Genomic DNA, 27,973 nt, shown 5'->3' with positions numbered 1-27,973 from the left:
TCTGCTTGTAAAGGAATGTAAATAAATCCATTTCTATCACTCTACACAAAACTCAAGTACAAGTGAACCAAAACTTCAAAATATAGCTGGATACAGTAAATCTGATAGAAGAGAAAGTGTGGTATAGCCTTGAACACATTGGTACAGTATACATGTTCTTGAACAGAACACCAAGAGGCTCAGGCACTAAGAAAAATAATTAATGGGACCTCATAAAACAAAAGTTGAAAGGCAAAGGATGATTCCAAGAGGCCAAACTGCAACCTACATGAGGGGACAAGGTCTTCACCAATCCTACATCCAACACAGGGATGATAATATATATATATATATATATATATATATATATATATATATATACCTCAAGAAATTAGACATCAACAAACCAAATATTCCAATTAAAAATAGGATACAGAGCAAAACAGAATTCTCAACAGAGATTTTCTGATAAGTGAGGAACACTTAAAAAATGTACAACTTTCTTAGTCATAAGGATAATACAAGTGAAAACAACTCTGAGATTACATCTTATAGCTTTCAGAAAGGTAAGGTAAAACACTTATGTGACAGCATATGCTTGTGAGAATGTAGAGAAAATAGAACACTCCTCCATTACAAGTGAGCGTGAAAACTTGTACAACCACTTTGAAAATTGAATGGAATAGTTCTACCTCAAAATTCAACTATATTATTTCTGTCTGTATACCCAAATGACCTTCAACCATCTCACAAGCCTACTTGCTCAATTATTTTCATAACAGCTTTGTTCATAAAAGCCATGAACTGTGAACATCCTAGACTTCCATCACTGAAAAATGGATTTAAAAAATGTGGTTCATGTGCACAATGAACTACTGCTTGGCTATTTCAAACAAAGTCATAGTGAGTGAAATTTTCAGACAAATTAATGGGACTAGAAAATATCATCCTGAGTGAGGTAACCTAGACCCCCCAAAACACATGGTATGTTCTCACTTGTAAGTGGATATTAGTCATAAAGTACAGGATAACCATGTTATAATCCAGAGACAAAAAGAAGCTAAGTAACAAGAAGGGCTCAAGACAGAATGCTTGAGTCTCACTGAGAAGGGGAAATAAAATAGCCAATGGGGTAAGTGGAATGATGAACCTTGGTAAGAGGGAGAGTAGGGAAAGAAAGATGAGGGAGGAAAGGTGAAGGGGAGGGAGGAAAAAGAACTGGAAGAGAGAACAAGGATCTGTTGGGGGAGAGGGCATCCCTGGGACAAACTAGAAACCTATAACAATGGAAAGTTCCAGGAATCTATGAAGGTTACTCCAGCTAACATATATCCTAGCAACAGAGTATATCCAACCTCAAATGGCCACCTTATATAAACTGTAAGACTTCCAGTGGAGGGATGTGGACACCAATCCACAAATTTCTGCCTGAAAGATGATGTACGGATAAAGATGGAACAGGAACCGAGTTAATGGGTAAACAGCGACTGGCCTAACTTGTGACCAATGGTAGGAGAGAGACCCTATAGATGACACAATGATTTTCTATTATACTTGCAAACATCCTAGCATAACTGTCCTCCAAAAGTCTTTATATAGCAGCTGATGGAGATAGACTCAGACACCCACAGCCTAACATTAGGTGGAACTTGTATATCCTGTTCAATCTCCTGACCCTATGTCTATCATACATATCTCCTCTCATACCCGATCCTGCCCCCATTTTGCCCCAGGATCTTCTCTTCCTACCAAGTATCCCATACCGTCTACCTACTGTATTTGGTTCTCCCTTCTAAGAAGGACTGAAGCATCTGCACTTCCTTCTTATTGAGCTTCACATAGTTTGGGGGGTCGTACCTCGGCTATTCTGAACTTTTTGCATAATATCCACTTATCAGTGAGTGCATACCATGTGTGTTCTTTTGTGATTAATTTACCTCAGTCAGGATGACATTTTCTAGTTTCATCCATTTGCGTGTGAATTTCATGAAGTCATAGGTTTTAGTAGCTGAGTAGTACTTCATTGTGTAAATGTACCACGTTTTCTGTATCCATTCTTCTGTTGAGGAATATCTGGGTTGTTTCCAGATTATGGCTATTATAAATAAGATGGCAATAAACATAGCGGAGTATGTGTCTGTCGCGCCCGCTCTCGACCAGCAAGAACGACGCGACCCCCAGTCCTTCTAACAGCAGTTTATTCAGTCCTGATTCTTCTTGTTTATATCTCCCCCGAACCCTGGGCCTCTCACTCCTTTTATATTCTCTCTCATCCACGCACCGCAGGCCACGCCCCCTCGCCAGTCACAAGGCTTCAGCTAATCAGGGCAGCAGGGGCAAATCTCCACCAAATTGGATTCACCTGTATCCTGGTACACCTGCGAAGCACTCAAGATGTTTGTGTCTTATATGAGGAAGTCAGGTGCAAGTCATATGACTTAGCTGCAGTCCCTGGCGCCTTTGGGACTGCCGCCACACCCGCTCCCCACATGTGTCCTTGTTATATGTTGGAGCATCTTTTGGTTATATGCCCAGGAGTGGTAAACTGGGTCTTCAGGTAGTACTATGTCCAATTTTCTGAGGAACTGCCACACTGATTTCCAGAGTAGTTGTATCAGCTTGCAATCCCATCAGCAAGAGAGCTGTGTTCCTCTTTCTCCACATCCTCACCAGCATCTGTTGTCTCCTGAGTTTTTGATCTTAGCCATTCTGACTGGTGTGAAGTGGAATCTCATGGTCGTTTTGATTTGCATTTTCTTGATGGCTAAGGATGTTGAACATTTGTTTAGGCGTTTCCCAGTCATTTGACATTCCTCAGTTAAGAATTTTTTTAGCTCTGTACCCCAATTTTTAATAGGGTTATTTGTTTCTCTGGAGTCTAACTTCTTGAATTATTTTTATATATTGGATATTAGCCCTCTATCAGATGTAGGATTGGTAAAGATATTTCTCCAATCTGTTGGTTGCAGTTTTGTCTTATTGACAGTGCATTTTGCCTTACAGAAGCTTTTCAATTTTATGAGGACCCATTTGTCGATTCTATTTTCTTCTTCTTCTTCTTCTTCTTCTTCTTCTTCTTCTTCTTCTTCTTCTTCTTCTTCTTCTTCTTCTTCTTCTTCTTCTTCTTCTTCTTTCTTCTTCTTTTGAGACAGGGTTTCTGTGTGTAGCCTTGGCTGTCCAGGAACTTACTCTGTAAACCAGGCTGGCCTCAAACTCAGAAATCTGCCTCCCTCTGCCTCCCATGTGCTGGGATTAAAGGCATGTACCACCACTGCCTGTCATGATTTTTTGATTCTTGATCTTAGAGCTTAAGCCATTTGTGTTCTATTCAGGAAATTTTCTCCTGTGTCCATGTGTTCAAGTCTCTTCCCCACTTTTTCTTCTATTTGATTCAGCGTATCTGGATTTATGTGGAGGTACTTGATATACATTCACTTGAGTTTTGTACAAGGAGACAAGAACCATGCCATTCTTGGAGTGGGCCCACCAAACATTTTTTCTTTTATGAACTGCTAAAGCACATGAAAGGGCTGGTCCTGCAGATCCAAGCTGCAGGATTTCCATGACACAGGGCAGCAAAAGGATATCTAAGAGGAGTCCTGTGAGGATCCAGTATTGGTAGAGTAGCAAAAGTCAGAGACCTTGAAGTAGACCAATGAGTCATTGCAAGGAACATTTTTTTTCCATTTTTTATTAGGTATTTAGCTCATTTACATTTCCAATGCTATACTAAAAGTCCCCCATACCCACCCACCCCCACTCCCCTACCCACCCACTCCCCATTTTTGGCCCTGGCGTTCCCCTGTACTGGGGCATACAAAGTTTACGTGTCCAATGGGCCTCTCTTTCCAGTGATGGCCGATTAGGCCATCTTTTGTTCCATATGCAGCTAGAGTCAAGAGATCCGGGGTACTGGTTAGTTCATAATGTTGTTCCACCTATAGGGTTGCAGATCCCTTTAGCTCCTTGGGTTCTTTCTCTAGCTCCTCCATTGGGAGCCCTGTGATCCATCCATTAGCTGACTGTGAGCATCCACTTCTGTGTTTGCTAGGCCCTGGCATAGTCTCACAAGAGACAGCTACATCTGGGTCCTTTCAATAAAATCTTGCTAGTGTATGCAATGGTGTCAGCGTTTGGATGCTGATTATGGGGTGGATCCCTGGATATGGCAGTCTCTACATGGTCCATCCTTTCATCTCAGCTCCAAACTTTGTCTCTGTAACTCCTTCCATGGGTGTTTTGTTCCCAATTCTAAGGAGGGGCATAGTGTCGACACTTCAGTCTTCATTCTTCTTGAGTTTCATGAGCATTTTTAAATAAAGATGAGTAGACAAAAGGGGATACTGTGGGACACACTGTGATATACTATAGCTTCCACAACAAGATTTGTCTTTTAAATCTTCTTTTCTTTTGGTGATGTGATTGCAAGAGCAGGGACAGATATAAAGAGATGGAGAAGGGAGTGGAGTTAGGGTCAATATATCAGAACTGATAAATTATTGAAGAAAAAAGAAAAAGAGAACAGAAAGTTGTGAAGGAGGTAGAGGTACATTTGGGAGGTGTTCATGTGGAGGTGGAAAATATCACTAACCTATGTAGACTAAAAATATTTTGTTAAAATACTTTTAATAAAACAAATAAACACACAACAATGAGTAATTTGTATACCTTGTTAAATCTGCTGTAGAGAACTAAATTCATTTGTGAATGGTTGCTATCTGGAGACAATGTCTAATGTAAGAATGTTGACTTGTGTTCAATTCCACACTCAACCCTGAAAACATCAGGTCCAAACTGCTGTAGGCAGACTGTATATTGCCATAATCTCTGAGTTCATATGGTCATCCACCTCATAGTGTTCAGAAGACTATGCTTTTTGGCGTTTTCTTTCCCATTATTTCTTCCATTTTGATATTTACTGTAGATTTCTATGATTTAAGTTTTTCCATCTAGGCATATCAGTAACAGTATTCACTTATGTATTATACTTGAGTGGTCACCATAAATTCTACAGCTCCTGTTTACTATTCTTCTCCATCTACTTGAATTATCTCTGAAGTACTTTCTCAGATAGTACAGATAAATGATAGTTGTCCAATTTTTACTGTAGCTTAAAACATTGTCCTCTCCCATCTCTCAAAAAGAAGCATTAAAAAAGAATGAAAGTATGAATGAAATGTTACAAGAAGTAACAAAAACAAAATGGACATTAAAAGTGAAAAATAAAAAAAAGTGAAAAATAAAAGAAAAAAGTCAAAAGACATTTAAAAAATTGAAACAAAAAGACCAAAAAAGGGCTATTGTGTGTGAAGCAACTTCTTGTCATGGGACCCTCCATGTAGTGTGCTTGATCCACTGATATACACTCCTTTAGATAAAACTGGCTTACACTTTATCAGGAAGTATCTACTGTACATAACATCTTTGTTAGGAAGAAAATTGTGTCTGCTTCCCTCTTCAGTGCTAGGTCCCTGTCTGCCTTGAACCTCCATGGGTTTTGTGCATGCTGCAATGAAGCAGTATCTTGCAGCTACAAGGGTTGATGTACTTATGAATTTACAGGATTATGTCACTTGAATATAGATTTTTTTTTACAAGTAATGACATCTAACTCAGGATATGCTTTACATGAGAGATTGAGGTGGGAGACAAGTTAAGGAGCTACAGTTATATAAATAGGTCATGGTAAACTGACAGGGTGTCTTAGAGTTTCTAGTGCTGCAATGAAACACCATGACCAAAAGCAAGTTGAGGAGGAAAGGGTTTATTTGGCTTACACATATACATTCCTGTTTGTCACCAAAAGAAAGTCAGAACAGAAACTCAATCAGGTCTGAAACTTAGAGGCAGATGCAGAGGACATGGAGGGGTGCTGTTTCTGGTTCTGGTTTGCTTAGCCTGTTTTCTTATAGAACCCAGTATCCTCCACCATTGATCACTAATTGAGAATATGCCTTAGAGGTGGAACTCATGAAGGCTTTTCATGAAACTAAGCTTCTTCTCTCAGGATTCTAGCATATGTCAAGTTGACACAAGATCAACCTGTAACCAGGGTTACACATGTTTAATCAGAGTTCTTGCATATTTGATATTATCCATTTGTTGTTTTCATCTCTGTATAACAGTTTTTGTGATCACATACTTTCACAGCATTCAGAAATGTAACACAAAATTTACCCTATAGATGTATTAGTTAGTTACTGTGTAATTTGTGCCACTTAATGTATGTTGCCAGAAATACAAATATATACCTCAGATTAGATGTAGCATTTTTGGTATAACTGGATTTCCTAGTACTGATATTTGTGATTCCCACAGTAAGTATACTGGTTATAACTTGAAAATAAATTCAGATGAAAAAATAAAATGAATAAGTATATAAAAACATAAAAGTACAAATAGATAATTCCTGTCTAAATTTAAAAACTTTATATTTGAGACTTAGTAGCTTAATGCAGATATAGTTTGTAATGACTTATTTGTGTCATTATTTCTTTATGTGTGTATAAGTGTAAAATTACCTTTTGTTTTTCTATTTTCTTAGCTTGTTTATTTTCATTTTAAAGGAATATAAATAATATGTATTTTGATATGTATTTCATTCTGAGAATGATCTCTTTTATCTCTTGGTTTAATATCATTTTGTTTTATATAAATTTATAAAGAGTTCTTGTACTTTGCAATATTGGCTTTATTGATTTTATTATTTGTTTTAGTTGTTCTCTGTAAGTCTGTCAGATCAAATCTAATCTCTTCCTTTTCTTTATCTACTTTAATATCCTGTAGTATATCTTTGAGAATGCCTTTTCCAGAAAGCTGCCTAGTGGTCATAAATCTTCCTAGTAATATAGAAACTATATTTCTAAATATTTAAGCTAATCAACTTTGTTATTATCAATCATTTACAAATATTTTCCAATTTTTATCAATGGTGTCTTTAACAATATAAGTTCTCTGCAAATGAATCAGATCTGTATAAGTGAATACTTTGCAAAAGGAGTGAGAAGAGTAATAAGGAGGAGGTATTAGTTGGAAACGTTAGTATTTTATCTATAACAATATCCACATTATTTAATTATGGTTTGCTCATCTCCAAAGCTCACACTATTCACTTTCCAGAATGACTCTCATTGGGACACTGAGAGCTTGATATCATTGTGGGAAAAGATGTATAAGTTTCCAGAAATGTAATAGTTGCTATTTGTGCTTATTTCACTCTCCATGGTCAGCACTGAGAAAGCAGAACACAGGTCTCTCTTCATTCCTAACTTTCCTCATATTTTGCTCCTATCACGTTCCATGTTAAACTAGTTTTAAGAAGCACTGCTTTCTGATTCTATTTTAATCAACAAAATTCAGGTCTTCTAAAATACAAATTAGCACATATATACATTTTGAAGTCGATAAATTAAAAATCAGTAGTGTAACTTTGTGGAGAAATAGTATTTTCAAAACACAGAATCTTGTGAATTTTAATAGTGGGCTAAAGAGTTTATGCTACCACTTGAGTGATATCAACATAAGATATTATATATAAGTAATAGGCAAGATATAAATGTAGATACTTATTTAATTAATAGTCTATTAAAGAGAACAACAACACAGACTATAATGGCATAGCATAAATTATGTTTTTCTCCAATGGTCTAGATGATATAAGTCTGTTATTTGAATATTCAATTATGTCATTTTGTATAAAATTATTTCTCAGAATACTGTTCATTCCCTCACCACAGAGTTTCAGTCTAACTTCCTGCTTAAAAGTAAATGACCACATGTAAATACATAGTTATTAAAGCTATGTTAGGACTATATCTTTTGTGAATTATGAAAAAATACATAAAGAAAATAGAAGGTGATGTCTTTCTGATTCAGTATTTCAGAAGAATTGGGACAGTTGATCAAGTTTCTAGACTTGTCATCCTTATTAGGGGTGCTCAATTTCCTAACCTTCTAAACATCTCTACTTACATTTGACACACATTCAAGAGAGCTCTTCTCGTGAATATTTTATAGTTTTCCTTTTGAAGGAGAATTATTTTAGTAACTGCAAGCTACTTCAGATAAGACATCCCTATTCCTGCCATAAATGAAAAATAATTCTCTAAGGAGTGAATAGTTCATAAAAGATTGAGGCTTCTGATGAAAACCATTATATTACTTGTTCCAGGGTTTGGCAACATTAGAAGGGGTGGCCTTTTTGGAGCATGTATGAATTTGTTGGAGAAAGTTTTGCACTGGGAAGAGCATGGGCTTTGAGACCCTCCTCTTAGCTGCCTGTAACACACAGTCTGCTATGATTTCCTCTCAGTGAAGATGTTGAATTCTCAGCTACTCCAGTACCAAGTCCTGGCTACATTCATATATCAATGGATTGAACCTCTGAAAGTATAAGACAGCCCCAATAAAATGTTAACTTTTATAAGAATTGCTTTGGTCATGGTGTCTCTGCCCAGCAAAGGAAACCCTACGACACTGGATAACACCTACTTGCAGCTGCCAGTGGGAATCCAGTGGGCAGCTTCTCTGAGAGGTTAGGTAAAAATTTGCTGTATGAAGTAATAACAAAACACAGGTGGCAGAATGGTGGATACACAGTGTGTATTGGTAGTCATGGAGGTTATTGAAAATCTTTTCTGAAGTATATTCCCAAGACCAATACAGGACTCTATTAGTCTCAAATAATAGTTTTTAATAAAGATATTAATGTGCGTAAATATTTAAACATATCTTTACTGTCTAAATAAAAAAATCCAGCCTATGTTCAGTGCAAGAAGTTCATTATACATTGGTTGAATTAAATACTGATGCAAGAAGGCCCATACTAAAAATAAAGATTTAGTGACTTTAGCTTTGCTATGTAGATAAGCCCACTCAGAATGCAAAAATGCAAAAACTTTGTTACATAGATGAATAATCTGAAGCTTCTTACTTAATTTTCTAAAGATAAACCTAGGTTATTGATACATACACCCTTTCATCAATATGATTGTTTAAACATGAGCTGAACAAGAACATCACACAATTGTTTTAATTTAAAAGTAAAACATTTAGATATTAACCCAGGATTTGAATTCTAGGTGCCATAAGCTATATCTACTCAATAAAAGTTAATATATTTCAGTAAAAATATTCATGATAAAGGTCTATCCTATCCCTTTAACAACTGGTGAAGAAAACTTATGTTTTAATTAACTAATTAGTTAATTACCTTTTTACACTCTAGATTTTATTCTGCCCCCTGGTTCACCTTAAAACTGTTACACATCTCATACCTCTTCCCCAGCCCCCCTTGTCTCAACAAGAATGTCCCCACCCACCACTCCCACCTCACCTGACCTCTAAATTCCCTCGGGCCTCCAGTCCGAGGGTTAGGTACATCATCTCTGACTGAACACATACCTGCAGTCCTATGCTATATATGTGTTGGGAGTCTCATATCCCCAGGTATATGTAACAAACATTTGCATTATTTTTTTGAGAATGTCATGCAAAGTATTTTGATTGTATCTATTCCTACCTTTCCACATCCACACCATCCTCCTTAGCTCTTCCAGTTTCTGCTCTCTCTATTTTTTTTTTTTTTCTAATTTCAGGGAACAAAATCTTGTGGGAGACTTCCTGGCATTGTGGTTCTTATAATATTTCTGTTATCTTCTATAATGTTCCTTTAATGTAGTAGCTGTATGTTAGATATATCAATTGGGATAAGACAATCTATGGTCAGTTCTTTGCAAGTTGTGCCTTTCTCTAATAATAATCGATGTCTTTGATGAAGGGAGGGAGTATCATTTATCTGTGGATATTAGGATATGTATATAGAATTGAGATAGGACTTATTTATAATTAGGATTAAGTATATAAGTATATATTAAGTATAATAGGCTTTAAGAATTGGCAGTAATAAGGTTTTTGGGTTTTTTGTTTGTTTGTTTTTTAAGATCAGTTGTCTCATCTATCATGGGTAATTGACTATGTTTTTACAGTTTCAGGCATACATTGTGTCCTATTGAACAGGCCTTAAATAAAATTATGGGAAAGTGGTTGTTCCTTGGACATAAGTGTCACTATAGAACCCTTGAGAAACTCTTGCCATGCATGTTGGTCATTGTAGTAGTTTTGAGGAACTAAAGCTATTAGAGCTATTGATTTCTTTATGCTTTTGACAGTTGACATAACTTCTTTTGATACTATGAGAACTATTTCTCAGGTATGAAACTTCAAGGCCAGATCCATCATGTATCCTCCAAGTACTGTGTCCAAGCATGTGGTATCTTCAGTGATAGGATCTTAACTCTAATGGAACCAATAGCAAAGACAATAGCCTATATTGTTTTTCAGAGTCTCATGGAATCCTGTGACCAATAGCTAAAAGTAGTTTTCCCATGCTTAGCACTGGGATTCTTGATAGACCCTATAGTTTTCAGTAGGAGAGCATTATTACCCCAAATTTAATAACCAGAATTACTCTGTGTATTTAAGTATCTATGCAAATATGTAAATGTGAATATTTCTATCATCTATCAAATTCACTTATGTGTAATATCTACTTACACATACATACATATACATATATTATAAGTAATTTGAATTAAATATAAAAATTTGATTCAGAATTGCTTTTTAAGCATCCATAGTGTAATTAATGTATGTTGCCTAAAATGACTTAAGTAAATAAGAGAATACATAACTATACTTATTCTTAAGCTTGGATTTATGAATTAAATTTATAATAACCAATATTAGCAAATAGTTTTTTCTCATTAATGTATTTAATTTATAACCTAATTTTAGTTCCACTCTCCCACCCCCACCCCATTCTCCCATCCACTTTTCCTAAGAGAAGAGGAGGCCCTGCAGGAGTACCAATCCCCCTTGGTATATTATGTCACAACAAGATTAAGTGCATCCTTTTCCACTGAGGCCAGCCAAGGCATCACAACTATGGAAAAGGGATTCAAAGGCCAGTAACAGTGTCAGACACAGCTGCTCATTGATTATTAAAGAACCCACTTGAAGAACAGGCTGCCCATCTGCTACATCTGTGTAAGGGGCACAGATTCAGCCCCTGTATCCTCTTTGTTTGTTGTTTCTGCCACCACACGTAGTTATTAGAAACATATATGATTTCTATATCTTATAACATAATCATTTTTCCATTTTCTTCTTTTAAAAAAGTCATTTAATAAAGAAAGTGGGATAAAACTGAAGAACAGTCTATCATAGCCAACTGACTACAGAAGAAAAATGTATGTCCATTGATGTTTATTCCTATGGTAAAGAAATATTTTCAAATTCTTAGTTCAAGTGGTCACTTAATGACATTGTGCCTGATATATTAGTTCTCCAATTTTCTGATACGTTCCTCCCAAACCAAGGATTATTGACAAAATTATTGTCCATAGACCAGATCATGATTAATACAACTAGCTGTTAACCCTACTATTGATTGCATAGTGTGAGTTATCACTTAAACCACTGACTGTTGAATTACATGTTCAAGTGTTGTCTACTCTTCAGGGATTTTGATTAATCTACACTTAAATTTCTCTCTATTTAAATGAAATAGATGACTAGACAGAAGTTTTAAGTGTGTTAGTTTCTTATTATCAGAATTCTTGTGGTCCTTATATAAGAGATGCTCTAATAATGAGACACACTCATTTATGACAGTTGTCAGCATTGTATATTAGTATTAATACAGCTTAACTCATCCAAGAATGGTTTTTATGACATTTAAGTGATGAAAAGATTGAATTGAGAAGACTTGTATGTGGTGGAATTGTGAGCTATCAGTTGTATCATTATCTTGATGTGTATACACACATCTGCTGGTATTAACTTTTACATTAGAGATCAGGTATTTTGGTTAACAAAATCCTAGTGTAACTACCTTTTCAACCACAACACAGTAGCAAGCCAGCAATTGTTTCTTAACATAAGAAGAAAAGATTCTATCGAAAGTAAGTATTTGCTTCAATATTATGGAGCAGTTCTTCTTCCTCAGGCTTTCATCTGTATCTGTCTCAAACATGGTAAACCTGCATAACCTGTATGTTATGGTAAACCGTTGACATAGGTAAAAAAAAAAACGAAAGGAAAAAAAATTTTTCACAAAGTAGGGAAAATTCGCCTAAGAATCTACTTAAGCCTGAATCAAGCACAAAATAACTCTTTTTGACTCTTCTGAAAAATACATAGGTTATAACAACACATCAAGCATTTAATAAGTCCTGCTCAAGATTAGTTATTTTCCAATTAAAAATTTTGTAAGAAAAAAAAGTGCCTATAACCATAGATTTCTCACAAGAGAGTTTCTATTTCATCATACTACCACCACTAAGTTTAGGACTTTCATGATCTTTATTTTAGCATAGATTATTTTTTTAACAAATTTATTTTTTTCTCTCTTGCTTTAGAGAACCTAAGTGAATATTATTACTGTGATGCTTCAATACAATATTTTATAGTATGAATATTTCAAAAAGATTAAAGACTTTATTTGATTCCATTAAAGGTATTTAGGCAAAAAAATAAATCTAGCCAATTATTGTAAAGCAAACAAAAAAATTATATCAAAGTGAGTTGCTTCTTAGTAATAAATTGGATACCAAAGGAAAGATACATAGAATCCAGTAGAGTTTACATAAAAATAATAGTTACAATTGCATGTGCTTCTTGATTAGAATGATATGTTTGAAACATTTTATAATTAACAAGTCAAATATTTATTAAAATAAAGAAGGGCTCTATAATGGAAAGCTTCAATTTAAGTTGTTCTCATTAAAGAAGAGGCCATTTAAATCAACATGCTACAGTGGTTCATGAATATCATTAGATGGCATTACTCTGAAGACTCAATTAGCAGTACAGAATTTAAATTCACATCATTAGCTGATAGATTTGCACTTAATGTCAAGTGCATTTACAATGTGATCTTTCATACAAATCTTGGCAATTGCTTCAGTCTGTGTCAGTAAGCTTGAGAAAAACCCTATATTTCATTCTAGATGCTGGAATTCTAGTTTCTAGACCACATTACACTCTCTTTTCTGTAAAGAAAAATCCTGCTGCTACAGTCATGATGGTGTAGCTCTGTGGAACAGAACACCCAGAAGCCATACAAGGATTCTTTGGTTTTCCCATTTCTTCCAGAATGTTCAAGGGTATTCTGAAATTTGTTACAGTCTAAAAAGGCAAAATAATTTTTAAACAATGGTGTCATAAATACTGGACTTCAGTATCACTGATGAAGTCTAGACTGAGAAATGTTAATCTTGGAAATCATATTAAAGTTTTCTGATCTTTGACTCCTCATGGGGTAGATACAGTAGTTGGTCATTGGAACTTCTCCCTGCTGTGGCTTTTGAATTGAAGAAGAGATAAGGCTTTCCTTAGGAGCTAATTCTGTGATGTTTTCTGGGGGTCAATATGATAAGTTCATAGGGTTGTGAATAAGCAAAGAAACTTATTCTAAGAACTACCATTTCATTTTCCAACTTAATTTAATCATATGGAAAAACTAAATTAAATGTCCCAGGCCCTTGAGGATCTGGGGACTTTTCTATAGAACAGATTTTGTTGTAAACAGTTGTCTGACTCTAGACATCTCAGGGACAACCCTTAAAGAGACAGTTGTCTGACTCCAGACATTTTTATGACAACTCTCCCATCTTACTGTCAGGGTTAAACAAGTTCATGTTCCCAAGCCTAGGGATAAATGGTCTGTTGACCTGTAAAGAACATAAATTGCTGTTATCTGAACCAAGATGCATGTTACAAAAATATATATAAGCCCTAGTTGTTTGCTTGAAGCTTGTTCAGTCCTTTGTTTCCTTTTAAGTCTAAAATTCAGGGTTAGAGTCTAGGAGGGATTTGAATGCAAAAACTGAATTAAGGATCTTGACACCAGGTACCCAGGACACAGCCCATTCTCTATGAGTACTCCCTTGCTTAAGGAGTAATTTCAAATGCAACTGGAGCTTCCCCAGTCCTCCCCAGCACACACTCCCATTTTTAAAAAATACTGTACAATCTCCCTTTAGGACACAGTTCAATTACCAACCTATCCACCCCCTTAAGTACTCAGAAAATAAAGCTTTCATTTTTTTTAAGCTTCTGTTTCTGAAGTAAGTTTTCTCTACTTCTATCCCAAACTCAACATGTGCAAGCCTACATCTTCAGCCATTATGAAGTATTTGCAAGGATCTAATAATCTGAATCAAGTCAGTTTATACTTTTTTATTAAATATCTTCTTTATTTAAATTTCAAATGTTTTACCCTTTCCAGCTCTTCCCCTCCAGAAACCTCCTATCCCATTCCCCCCTGCATCTTTGAGGGTGCTCCTCTACTCACCCATCCACTTCTGGCTTCCTGCCCTAATATTCCTCTACACTGGGGCATCGACCACCCTCAGGCCAAAGGGCCACTCCTCCCACTGATATCCAACAAGGCTATCTTCTGCCACATATGTGGCTGGAGCCATAGGGCCCTCCATGTATACTCTTTGGTTGGTGGTCCAATACCTGGGAGCTCTGAGGAATTTGGCCGGTTGACACTGTTGCTCCCACATGGGTCTGCAAACCCCCTCAGCTACTTTTGTCCCTTAGAAGGGACTGTTTATATTTTTTAAGTTTTAACTGCTTTTTCATTAATTAATTTATTTATTCACTTTACTTCTCCATTGCAGATCCCCACTCTTCCCAGTCCTACTGCCCCACCCCACCCCCCCCAGCCTCTTCCTCTTCATCTCTCCCCTTCTAATCTGAGAAGGAAGATGTTCCATTGGTATCACCCAACCCTGTCATATCAAGTCACCTCAGGGCAAGGCACATTCTCTCCCACTGAGACCAGACAAGGCAGCCCAGGTAAAACAATTGAATACACAGGCAAGCAACAGATTCAGGGACAGCCCCAACTCCAATTGTTGGGGGATCCACATAAAGATCAAACTCCATATCTGCTATATATGTGTGTGGGAGCTTAGGACCAGCCCATGACTGCCTCTCCAGTTGGCTGTTCAGTCTCAGCCCCAAAGTGTCCAGGGTAATTGACAGTTGGTCTCCTTGTGAAGTCCTTATCTATCTTGTTTCCCTCAATTCTTTCCCCAGTTCTTCCACAACACTCCCCAAGCTCCATCAAATTGTTGACTGTGGGTGTTTTTATCTGTTTCACCCAGCTTCAGGGAGGATCCTCTCAGAGGACAGTTATGCTCAGCTCCTGTCTACAAGCAGAACGAGTATTGTCCATAGTGCCAAACATTGGACTTTGACCATGGGATGTGTTTCAAGTTGGACCATTCATTAGTTGGCCATTCACTCCGTTTCTGCTGTACTTTGGTTCCTGCACATCTTGGAGGAAGGACACATTTTGGATCACGGGTTTTGTGGATGGTTTTGTGTCTTTATCCCTCCATTAGGAATGATGCCTGGATACAGGAGGTAGCCATTTAAGTCACATATCCCCCACGGCTAGGAATCTCATTCAGTAAGATTCAACCATGTAGACTCCCTGAGGCCTGCTTCAGTCCCAGGTCTCTGGATATTCCTATAGATAAACCTTCACCCAACCCATTCCCACTCTCTCTTTCTGCTCTTTCTATACCTGATCCTCCAACATCATTCTGCTTTCCCACCCTTCCTTCATTTACCTTCAATGTCTCTTTTATTTCCCCTTTTGAGAAAGATTCAACCACCCTTCCTTGGGACTTGCTTGTTATTTGGCTTTTTAAAAATATTTATTTATTTATTTATTTATTTATTTATTTATTTATTTATTTATTTATTTTTGCATCTGTGGATCATAGGGTGGTATATCTTGTTATTTATGGCTAATATCTACTTATAAGTGAGTACATACATTCATGTCCTTTTGGGTTTGGGGTTACTCACTCAGGATGATATATTCTGATTCCATCCATTTACCTGAAAATTCATAATGTCCTTATTTTTAATAGCAGAGTAGTATTCCATTGTATAAATGAACCACATTTTTGTTATCCATTCTTTAGCTGAAAGACATCTGGGTTGTTTCCAGTTGTTGGCTATTATGAATAAAGCTTCTCTGAACATAGTTGAGCAAGTGTTCTTTTGATATGCTAGAGAGTCTTTGGGGTACATACATCCAGCAGTAGCATATCTGGGTCATGAGGTATAACTATCTGACCTTTCTTTGAAATCACCAAATTGATTTCCAGAGTGTTTATACAAGATTGAACTCCAAGAAATAATAGAGGAGTGTTCCCCTTGTCCTACATGCTGCCAGCAAGTGCTATCCTTTAAATTTTTATTCTTAGACATTCTGATGGGTATAAGGTTGAAACTGAGCATTTTCTTGATTTGTAATTGGCTGATGACTAGGGACTTTGAACATTTCTTTATGTTTCTCATCCATTAAGGATTTCTCTGTTGTTAAATTTCGGTCATGTAGGGTTCCCATTCTGTAGGCTTCTGTTTTTTCCTATTGATGGTGTCTTTTTTTTTTTGTGGAAGTTTTTCAGTTTTATGAAGTTCCATTTATTAATTGTTGATCTTAGTGCCTTAGCTATGGGTGTTCTATTTAGGAAATTGTCTCCTATATCAGTGGGTTCCAGGATATTTTCAACTTTCTTTTCTATTAGATTTGTTGTATTTGGCATGATATTGAGGTCTATGGTTTTGAGTTTTGTGCAGACTGATAATTATTGGTCTATTTGTACTCTCCTACATGCAGACACTCAGTTTGACAAGCACCATTTGTTGAAGATCCTCTTCCTTTTCCATTGTATGGTTTTGGCTTCTTTGTCAAAAATAAAGTGTCAGGTTGTGTATGGGTTCTATTCAGGGTCTTCAATTTTATTCCAATGTTCAACCTATCTTTTTCTATACCAAAACCATGTAGTTTTTATACACTTGTTCTTGTAGTACATTTTGAAATCAAGAATGGTGATACCCCCAGAAGTTCTTTTATTGTTAAGGATTGTTTTAACTATGTTGATTTTTTTCTATTTCCATATAAAGCTGAGTATTATTCTGTGTAGGTCTCTAAAGAATTGTGTTGGAATATTTATGGGAACTGCATTGAATCTGTGCATTGCTTTTCCTAAGATGGCCATTTTCACTATGGAAATCTTACTGATCCATGAGCATAGAACATCTTCTGATAGATTCTTCTATTTCTTTCTTCAGAGATACTTGAAGAGATATTTCTTGTCATATAAGTCCTTCCCTTGGTTGGCTAAAGTGACATCAAGATATTTTAACTTATTTGTAGCTGTTTTGAAGGGTGTTGATTCTTTGTTTATTAGCCCAGTAAGGAGGAGGACTACTGAGTTATTAGAGTTAATTTTATAGCCAACCAATTTGCTGAAGTTGATTTTCAGATGTAGGAGTTCCCATGTGGTGTTTTGGGGTCATTTATATATACTATAATATCATCTATGAATAGTGATACTTTGACTTCTTCCTTTTGAATTGATATCTCTTTGATCTCCTTTAACTGTCTTATTGCTCTAACTAGAACTTCAAGTACTATATTGAAGAGATATGGTAAGAGTAGCCATCCTTGCGCTGATTTTTGTGGAGTTGATTTAAGTTTTTGTCTATTTAACTTTATACTGGATATTGGCTTGCTTTATATTGCCTTTATTGTGTTTTAGTATGTTAATTGTAACTCTGATTTCTCCTGTACTTTTAACATGAAGGGGTATTGTATATTGTCAAAGAAATTTTTAATGTCTAATGAGACGATTGTGTGACTTTTTTTCAGATTGATTTTATGGTGGGTTGCCATATATTGAGCAATTCTTCTATGGGATAAAGTCTGCTTGATCGTGTTACATGGTATTTTTGATGTGTTCTTGGATTTGGTTTCCAAATATTTTATCAAGCAATTTTGCACCAATGTTCATAATGAAAATTGGATTGTAATTCTCATCCTTCCTTAAGTCTTTGTTTAGTTTAGGTTTCAGAGTGACTGTGGCCTCATATAATGAATTTGACAATGTTTCCTCTATTTCTATTTTGTTTTTGTTTGTTTGTTTGCTGAAATAGTTTAAGAAGCATTGGTATTCTTTATTTGAATCTCTGGTAGAATTCTGTGCTAAAACTGTATAGTCCATGTTTTTTTTTTTGGGGGGGGTGGTTTTTATTGACTGCTTCAATTTCTGCAGAGGTTATAGGACTATTCAGATATATTATATATGCTTTTTCAATTTTGTGGCTTACAGGCTTTTGAAATAAGACCTAAATATATACTGTAATTTTCTCAATGGTCATTGGTATAACTCCTTTCTATTTCATATTTGATTAGTTTGGGTACTGTCTCTCTGTCTTTTAATTAACTTGGCTAAGTGTTTATCTTGATTTTTCTCAAGAACCAGCTCTTGGTTTCATTAATTCTTTGTATTGTTTGTATTGTCTCTTTGTTCCTAATTGACTGATTCAGCTGTGATTTTGACAATTTCCTGCCATCTACTACTCTTGGGTGTGTTTGCTTCTTTTTATTCTAGACATTTTCAGGTGTACTTTTAAATTGTTATTATAAGAACTCTCCAATTTCTTTATGAACACACTTTGTTCCAAGAACTTATTTCTTAATTATTCTTTCATTATGTCCATAAGTTTGAGTGTGTTGTGCCTTCGGTTTCATTGAATTCTAGAAATTCTCCAATTTCGTTTTCTTCCATGACCTGATCACTGAATAGAAAATTGTTCAACTTCCATGAGTTTGTAGGCTTTCTGTTGTTCCTGTTGTTGTTGAAGTCTATCTTTAATTCATGGTTGTCTGATAGGGTAAATGGTGTTATTTTAATTTTCTTGTATCTGTTCAGGCTTCCTTTGTGGCCAAATATATTGTCAACATTTGAGAGGGTTTTGTGAGATTCTGAGAGGAACATATATATATTTTTTGTGTTTGCATAGAATGTTCTGTTGATATCTACTAGGTCCATTTGATCATTGCATTGGTTAGTTCCATTATTTCTCTGTTTAGTTTCTGACTCAATAACCTGACAATGGTGAGTGAGAGTTGTGGAAGACTACAAATATCAATGTATGGGTTCGGTGTGTGGTTTAAGATATATGAATGTTTCTCCCATGAATGTGGTTGTCCATGCATTTAGGGCACAATTTTCAGGATTGAAATGTCATCTTGGTGTATTTTTCCACTAAGGAGTAAATAATGTCCTTCCCCACCATTTTTATTATTTTTGGTTGGAATTCTGTTTTAATAGGTATTAGAATGTCTACTCGAGCTTTTTTCTTAGATCCATTTGCTTGAAAAATCATTTTCTTTTTTTTTCCATTTTTTATTAGGTATTTAGCTCATTTACATTTCCAATGCTATACCAAAAGTCCCCCATACCCACCCAACCCCACTCCCCTGCCCACCCACTCCCCCTTTTTGGCCCTGGCATTCCCCTGTACTGGGGCATATAAAGTTTGCAAGTCCAATGGGCCTCTCTTTCCAGTGATGGCCGACTTGGCCATCTTTTGATATATATGCAGCTAGAGTCAAGAGCTCCGGGGTACTGGTTAGTTCATAATGTTGTTCCACCTATAGGGTTGCAGATCCCTTTAGCTCCTTGGCTACTTTAGCTCCTCCATTGGGAGCCCTGTGATCCATCCATTAGCTGACTGTGAGCATCCACTTCTGTGTTTGCTAGGCCCCGGCATAGTCTCACAAGAGACAGCTACATCTGGGTCCTTTCGATAAAATCTTGCTAGTGTATGCAATGGTGTCAGCGTTTGGGTGCTGATTATGGGGTGGATCCCTGGATATGGCAGTCTCTACATGGTCCATCCTTTCATCTCAGCTCCAAGCTTTGTCTCTGGAACTCCTTCCATGGGTGTTTTGTTCCCAATTCTAAGGAGGGGCATAGTGTCCACACTTCAGTCTTCATTTTTCTTGAGTTTCATGTGTTTAGGAAATTGTATCTTATATCTTGGGTATCCTAGGTTTTGGGCTAATATCCACTTATCAGTGAGTACATATTGTGTGAGTTTCTTTGTGAATGTGTTACCTCACTCAGGATGATGCCCTCCAGGTCCATCCATTTGGCTAGGAATTTCATAAATTCATTCTTTTTAATAGCTGAGTAGTACTCCATTGTGTAGATGTACCACATTTTCTGTATCCATTCCTCTGTTGAGGGGCATCTGGGTTCTTTCCAGCTTCTGGCTATTATAAATAAGGCTGCTATGAACATAGTGGAGCATGTGTCCTTCTTATCAGTTGGGGCATCTTCTGGATATATGCCCAGGAGAGGTATTGCTGGATCCTCCGGTAGTACTATGTCCAATTTTCTGAGGAACCACCAGACTGATTTCCAGAGTGGTTGTACAAGCCTGCAATCCCACCAACAATGGAGGAGTGTTCCTCTTTCTCCACATCCACGCCAGCATCTGTTGTCACCTGAATTTTTGATCTTAGCCATTCTGACTGGTGTGAGGTGGAATCTCAGGGTTGTTTTGATTTGCATTTCCCTGATGGAAAAATCATTTTCTAACTTCTTACTGTAAAGTAATGTCTAGTTTTGTTGCTGATCTGTATTTCTTGTATGCAGCAGAATGATGGATATTTTTCACGAATCCCCTCTGTTAGCTTGTGACTTTTTAATTGAGAAATTGTGACCATGGATATTGAGAGCTATTAATAAACAATGAATACTAATTCCTATTATTTTGATGTTGATGGTGGTAGAGTGTGTGTGTGTGTGTGTGTGTGTGTATGTGCGTTTCTTTTCTTTTTGTTTTGCTGGCATGGAATTACTTATTTTTTTGCTTGTATTTACCCTGCTTGTATTGTAGTTTTCCTTTTTATAATCTACATAGGGCTGGATCAGTGAAAAGGTATTATTTAATTTTGATTTTGTCATGGTTTCTGCTACTTGAAGATTTTGCTGGATATATTAGTCTGGGCTGGCATCTGTGACCTTTCGAAGACTGTATGACATGCTCAGGCCTTTCTGGCTTTAATGTCTCTATTGAGAAGTTTGGTCTGCCTTTGTGCAATTTGCATTTGTTCCTTGTGAATTTTAATATTATTTATTGGTTCTGTATATTTAGTGTTTTGATTATTATATGGCGAGAAAATTTTCTTTTTTGGGCCACTCTATTTTGTTTTGTGTAAGCTTCTCGTATGTTTATAGGCATCACATTCTTTATGTTAGGAAATCTTTTATGATATTTTTGGAAGATAATTTCTGGGCATTTGAGTTGGGATTCTTCTTCTACTACTATTGTTCTTAAGTTTGGTCTTTTAAAAATGTCTCAAATTTCCTGAATGATTTGTGCTATAAACTTTTTTTTATCATTTTATTTGGATGATTTATTAATTTCTTTGATCATATCTTCTATGCCTGAGATTTTCTTTTCTATCTCTTGTATTCTGATGTTGATGCTTTTATCTAGAGTTCCTGTTCACTTTCCTAGGTCTTCCATCTTCATGATTTCTCCTGTATTGTTTCATTTATTTCTTCTAATTTTGTTTTCAGATCTTGAATAGTTTGAGTCATTTCTTCCAACAATTTGGTTGTATTTTCCTGCATTTCTTTATATTTATTTGTTTACACTTTTATGGTCTCTACCTGTTTGATTGCATTTTCCTACATTTCTTTAAGGGATTTATTCATGTCCTCTTTGAAGGAAATAATCTTTAAAAGATTAGATTTAAGGTTTTGTGTTTGCTTGCTTGTTGTTTTGTTTTTGTTTTATTTTGTTTTGTGATTCATGTGTGTTAGGATTTCCTGGGCTTGATGTAGTTGTATAGCTGGGTTCTGGTAATGTCATAGTGTCCTTTATTTTTGCAATTGTGTTCTTACACTGGTCTTTATCCATTTGTTTTTCCATAGTGTTGTCAGGCTTTATAGTCCCTGAAATCCCATGCTTCTGGAGCTACATGTGGAATTGGTAGTCTTGGTACCAGAAACTTTATGAAACTGCAAGTTTAGATGGTTATCCCTGGTGACAGGAGACTTCCAGAGGTATAGTATCCCTAATGTTTTTAGGTCTCTGTGATTGCAGATAGAGATGTGGACCAGAAGAGAGAGCATAGAGGGGACGGGGCAAACCTCAGTGCTGCAGGACTTCCCACAGAACCAGTAGGCTAGGGCTTTGTCCTTGGAGATCTTACCTGTTTGTCCTAGGCATCAGCAGGCGTCCACGATGCAGTTGGCAGTTTAATTGCTTTTAAACATGCAAACACGCTCAAATAAAAGAGACTTATATTCCCAAGTTTTAAGGAAATGGTCAAGGTTTCCAGTGATGCTATTCTTAGTACAATTTATCAATTAAATAGAATATATCATCTTTATTTTCACTGTTTTTAAGGTCTTAGTAGAATACTATTGCTGGAGTTTTCACCCTCGTTTTGAAGGTATTGAAAAATAGTTTAGTAAGGCATACATAAAAAGCAATGGAAAGCAGGTTACAATAAAGATCATTGCCAAGGATCATAGTAGACTATGCCCAAGAAGATGGCCTCAGGTACTTGGTGCTACTATGAAATTCCATGACTATCTTTTAGAATGCCATTTTTGCCTGCCGACTTGGTTTATGAGTTTAAAATAAGCTGTTTTCTTTTTTTAAAAGATGTATCCATTATGTCTTGTTTACAAACTGTTAGAACATTTTGGATTTTGTTGCTGTTGTTGCTCCTTATATATCCATGCCCCAGTCTCAGAAGTTATAGTCAAGATTTCCTGTAGCTATCACATTAAGAAAAGACATTCCAATAATGTTAAAAGTGATAATAAAGTTGCACAATTTCATAATAGTCTGGTCAAGTATATAAGCAGAAAACCAGAAATGTGCTCTCACTGAGACATGCAATTATGTATCTCCACCTACAAGTCCATCTTCTACATAAAATTTCCATTTTTCAACTTCCATTTTTTAATAATTTTATTTTCTAGTGAACAAGATTAATGTATGTAAAATACTTTATGCAAAGACTAAGGTGTAATTATTATATACTTCAAAAACAACAGATACGATTTTTTGATAAATATATTGCAATTTTCTTCAAATAAAAAGCCATTGAAGAGAAAATTCCTGGTGAGGAAAGCATAAGAAGGAGTTAGTAGCAGCAGTCCCATGTAACATTTGCAAGAACATTTGTGCATTTATATAGGAGCAAAACAAACATTCATTTTGTCATGATAGAAATAAACATTTTAATTTAAGTAGTGTTTGACACCCAAACAAATGTTTTCAAATAAAATAATATTTAGAATTAAGACTTGTACAAATGTTTCTTTGCTATGAAAATATTTTATTTCTTAAATTGTTGCCAATGCAGGTGTTAACGTGTATGTTAAATAAGGTGTGGGTGTAGTTTTATGGTATGAGGGATCCAACTCTTTCTTTTTCTGTAGCCATTTCTATGACAAAGTAAAGAAACTGTGACTCAGTAACACAATAGATAGTATGACTACTGATATGGCATTAGTATTCACCTACATAAAAACATCATTTTGCATTAGTATTAAATTATTAAAATTGCTTCAATGAGGGTAGTTTGATTATACAGAACATCTATAATGAGTTAAAATTTTGTTGAATTATTTCTCCCTTGAAAAATACAAGCATGACTTTATAAAATACATCTGACTGTGTTAGCTAAACTTTAGCTAAGGGAAAGTTTTATGTTCTAAAACTAGAAAAACAACCTTCCTGGAAAGTATCTGTTGTGTCTAAATGCATAAAGAATCATTTTGTCTGGGACCTGTGAAAAAACGGTCCCTGTACTAGTGAGAACTGGAACAATAAGAGGCCCATGCATGTGAATCCCATTTCATTATAAATCTCATTTACAACACTATTGCAGCAATGTGAGTAAAACATCCCTTGTTAGGAAAATGCAGTAGACCATTTCAGGGCTATAAAATATCAAATAAACAAATTTTTCTTAAATAAGTAAGTCAATAAAATACTACTTGCTTTGTAGGTGGACATCTTACAATTTTAACTTAGTATAACATTAACATTTTTAAAAACAGACAACATTTTGCTGCCAATTTTGAATTGGAATATGATTAACAAATCTGATTAATAATAGAAGGTTCACATGTGATCTACAGAAATGGACATGTATTTGTTGTAGAGAGAGCTTTGTTGTTATACTTTATGTGGTTTTTGCTTGGGTTATTTATAAAAAATTTTGTTCCTTTGTCTTGGTTTACAGATGAATTCCTGATGAAACTCTTTTAAAAGATTGTCATTTTACTCAGAAAATCTGTTGGGTTTAAGGATATAAAAAAACTTTCAGACTACATTATATGAAACCAAGCTCAACATTATCTCAGTGCACTGTTTTTCTGAATAATGCAAATTCTCTTCTCTTATATTTGGCTTAATAAGAATGAAAAATGAGAAGCAAGAGAAAAGGTAGAATTGAGAAAGAAGAAAAATAATATTAAAGCAAATAGAAACAAAAATTTCTAATGCTTCTCCTATGGTTATCATTTAAGTAACTTTTATTAGACATAAGTTTGGGCTTCTCTTTTACATAATTGTATTTTTAATGCCATGAGGATAATTCTAGACTAATATTTCATATTTTGATATTTGTTAAAATTTTTGTTTCTATTTGCTTTAATATTATTTTTCTACTTTCTCTAGTCTACATTCTCTCTTGCTTCCCCCTTTTCTTTCAATCTCTTCTCCCTTACACCTTGTTTTCTTTTTTTCTATTTTGTTTCCTTATTAGTTTAATATAAAATATTAAACTTCTTCTCTTTTGGAAACTGAAATTTGTTTCTGAATAATATTATTTGATATTAATATCAATTCTACTGGCAATACAACATTAATTTTTATTTCCCTATATTATACTTATGTGGTATTTTATTTGTTTTAATTATTTTTAAAATAAAATTATTCATCATTGAGATTTACTGAGCTGGATCTTTGTAAATGTTCTCATTAAAGTGTTGAACAACATCTTTTTCTTAGTTTGTTCATTCTCATTATTTTGCCACATATTAATATTGCCACAACAACAACAAAAGTAGATTTTCTGGTTATGTGTGGATACATTTAGAATGAATTAAAGTTTTGAGCAATGTATGAATGCAAATTTCCAGTTGATATCATACTATATGCAAGTATATTGTCTTCCTTTATAATTTATTTGACTTGTGTTTATTTCTAATTTTGTACTTTTTTGGAAATTTTAGTTTGAAAATTGCTCATTAGGCCAATATTGGTGCACTATTTACTATTTGTTAGAAAGCTGTAATGTGCCTTATGCTGAAAACATATGTTAGATAAAAGTATTTGCAATAGTGCTATCAGCTTTGAGTTTAATGTAAACTAACCAATGGTATTGTTCATGCAGAAAAGAGTTCACAGGCTTGTCCATGATGTCCACAAGAAAGGTAACATATTGCATTCATGATATAGCCATGAAAAAGGCGTAGTAGAAATATGTTGGCTCATGAGATAATAGTTGATTGGGGTTGATATTGACATTATTAGACAATAATTGACATTGTTATGAGGCTGAAAGCCAAAGAAATCCATAGTCATTTTGTCCTGTGGTCAAGAAATATTCATCCCTTTTCTACTTGTGAATTCCACTCCCATGGCTCACATTTCAAAATATAATAAGGCACCAAAAATATTAACATTTAAAGACAAGGAAGAATTATACATAAAAAGATCTTGGAAAAACTTTCAAACAGCTCCAAGGTTATATTATAGGAAAAGATTATGTGGAAGAACAAATGTACAAAATTGACTAAGATATTTTTCTCTCAAACTCTTTAGATTCAATCCTTGCATAAATCAGTTTATGTTTTGGGGGATAAATTTCCTTGGTGTTTTAAAATATATAATTTAAGTTTTTTCTTATAAAAATAATTGTGTCATTTCCAGATTAATTTTTCCATTATGCTCTCTGTTGAATAAATAGCCTTTGTTTTACATGTTGTTAATTATTATTTAAGGAGCAGTATTGGTGAGACTTCATGCTTATAGCTCCCAATATTCCTAGGAGACATAGTCTTGTAGCAAACATCCTATTTCTCTCTTTCATTATTCCCCACCCCTTTTACACAACTATTCCTGATCATTAGATACAGTAGCTGTGTTGTAGATATGTGAGTTGGGACATGGCTCCTCAACTGTGCATTTTCAGATGTTATGTTTTTTTATAATCTCCATTATAGAAAAGAACTTTCCTTAATAACACATGAGAATTACAATTATCTAAATGTATGAAGATAAATTTATTTCATTTTGATTTGATTTTTGTATGGGACATGAATACAAGTCTGCTTATATTTTTCTACATGTGGATGTTCATTTCTTTTATTACAATTAGCTAGAGGGATTGTCATCTCTCCAAGGTATATTTTTAATACTTTTGATATAAATCAGATAAAGGAAACTATGTGTGTTAAATTCTTGGCCCTCTATTCAATGTTTGCTACCTAACATATCTGGTTTTGAAACAGCACAGAGATGTTTTTATAGTATAATTTTACAAAAACTTACAATCATGTATCATTGTTCACATTACATTTTTTTTAATCAGGGTAGCTTTGTCTATTTTAAGTCTTTTATAAATCCATGTGAAATTTGTAATTCTTTTTATCTTCCTACAAAGAAAGTTGTTGGAATTTTGATTGAGAATACTAAGGATCTGTAGATTGCTTTTGTAACCATAATTGTTTTTAACTTTTAAATTATTTACTCATAATATGGGAGGCTTTTCCATACTCTAATGTCATTTTTTGTGATAAAATGCTATTTTCTCTTTTTTATTGAATGTAAATTACCTTCTCATATAACACAGCAAAATTAGTTTCCCCTCCAAGTCCTTCTTTCAGTTTCTCTCCAACATCCCCTCTCTTTGGATCCATTTATCTTCTGTCTGTGATTAGAAAAGAACAGGTTTCTAAGAGACAACAATGAAACATGACAAAATAAATTATAATACAATGAAGCAAAAACTATTACACTGACGTTGGACATGTCATCCCATGAGGAGGTAAAGAGTCCTGAGATCAATCATATAGTGCTCAAGGGAGTACAAAATCATACAACTTTTATAGAAACCAATATAGTAGTTCTTCAGAAATTCAGGAGCCCATTCTTAGCATTGCCTAGGTGTCCAAGAATTGGATACTAGATAGCCCAGTGACCCCAGGTAAGATCAAACACTACTGGTCTAAGAAAGTATCAATAAAATTAATAAAATAACCCCTAATGATATTTGGCTGTACTCATAGATTAGTGTCTTATCTAGTCATAATTAGATAGGCTTTATCTAGTATCATAATGGGAACAGATGCAGAGACCCACCATCAGACATTATGGAGTGAGGGATGGAAGGAGGGAGGAAGGGAGAGAGAGAGAGAGAGAGAGAGAGGGGGGGGGAGGGGGAGGGGGAGGGAGAGGGAGAGGGAGAGGGAGAGGGAGAGGGAGAGGGAGAGGGAGAGGGAGAGGGAGAGGGAGGGAGAGAGAGAGAGAGACTAAATAGGAAATCACCATCAGGTCCCTCCCCTAGGAGCTCAGGAATCCTGAGGAACAGGAGGAAGAGGGCTTGTTGGGCCAGAGGAGATGGAGGACACCAGAACAAAAGGGCCTTCTGAATCTACTAAAGAAGACACAGTTGAGCTCACAGACTCCAAGACAGAAAGACTCATGTGGGTCCTCAGTAGGTACTGTTCATTTATTATGGCTTTTAGCTTGGTGTTTTCTTCAACTTTTAATGTCTTTTTTCAGTTTTTACCTTTTTTATTGTATGGGTCATGCCCATTTGCTAGGATGATTTGTACAAATTTTTAAGAAATCTTATGATCTTATTTCCCCACATCTGCTTCACACATACTGTTTATCTGTCTTCTAAAATGCTGTTTCTGTTCTCTCTGCTTATAGATATTTTCTTTTATGGATTGTTTATAGATCCAGATTTGGATAACAGCTGATTTTCCCCTCTTCATCACATTGTATGCACTCTAGATTGTAGTCTATTATTTTCTTTAAATGATTTTGCATGTTACATTTT

General features: G+C 35.3%; 1 long non-coding RNA gene across 1 annotated transcript; it reads left to right on the top strand.

Annotated features, from left to right (window-relative positions):
• The first annotated feature begins 1,454 nt into the window (after positions 1-1,454).
• Gm42257 lies at positions 1,455-27,831 on the top strand. Its single transcript, XR_881139.1, has 4 exons — positions 1,455-1,488; positions 21,810-21,941; positions 25,298-25,337; positions 27,473-27,831. It is a non-coding gene; the product is annotated as a predicted gene, 42257 (long non-coding RNA).
• The last annotated feature ends 142 nt before the right edge of the window (positions 27,832-27,973 follow it).

Source organism: Mus musculus, chromosome 4, assembly GCF_000001635.26.
Source record: "Mus musculus strain C57BL/6J chromosome 4, GRCm38.p6 C57BL/6J".
Lineage (NCBI taxonomy): Eukaryota > Metazoa > Chordata > Mammalia > Rodentia > Muridae > Mus > Mus musculus.
The sequence above is the reverse complement of the archived record's forward strand: the minus strand, read 5'-3'. Positions and strand labels throughout refer to the sequence as shown.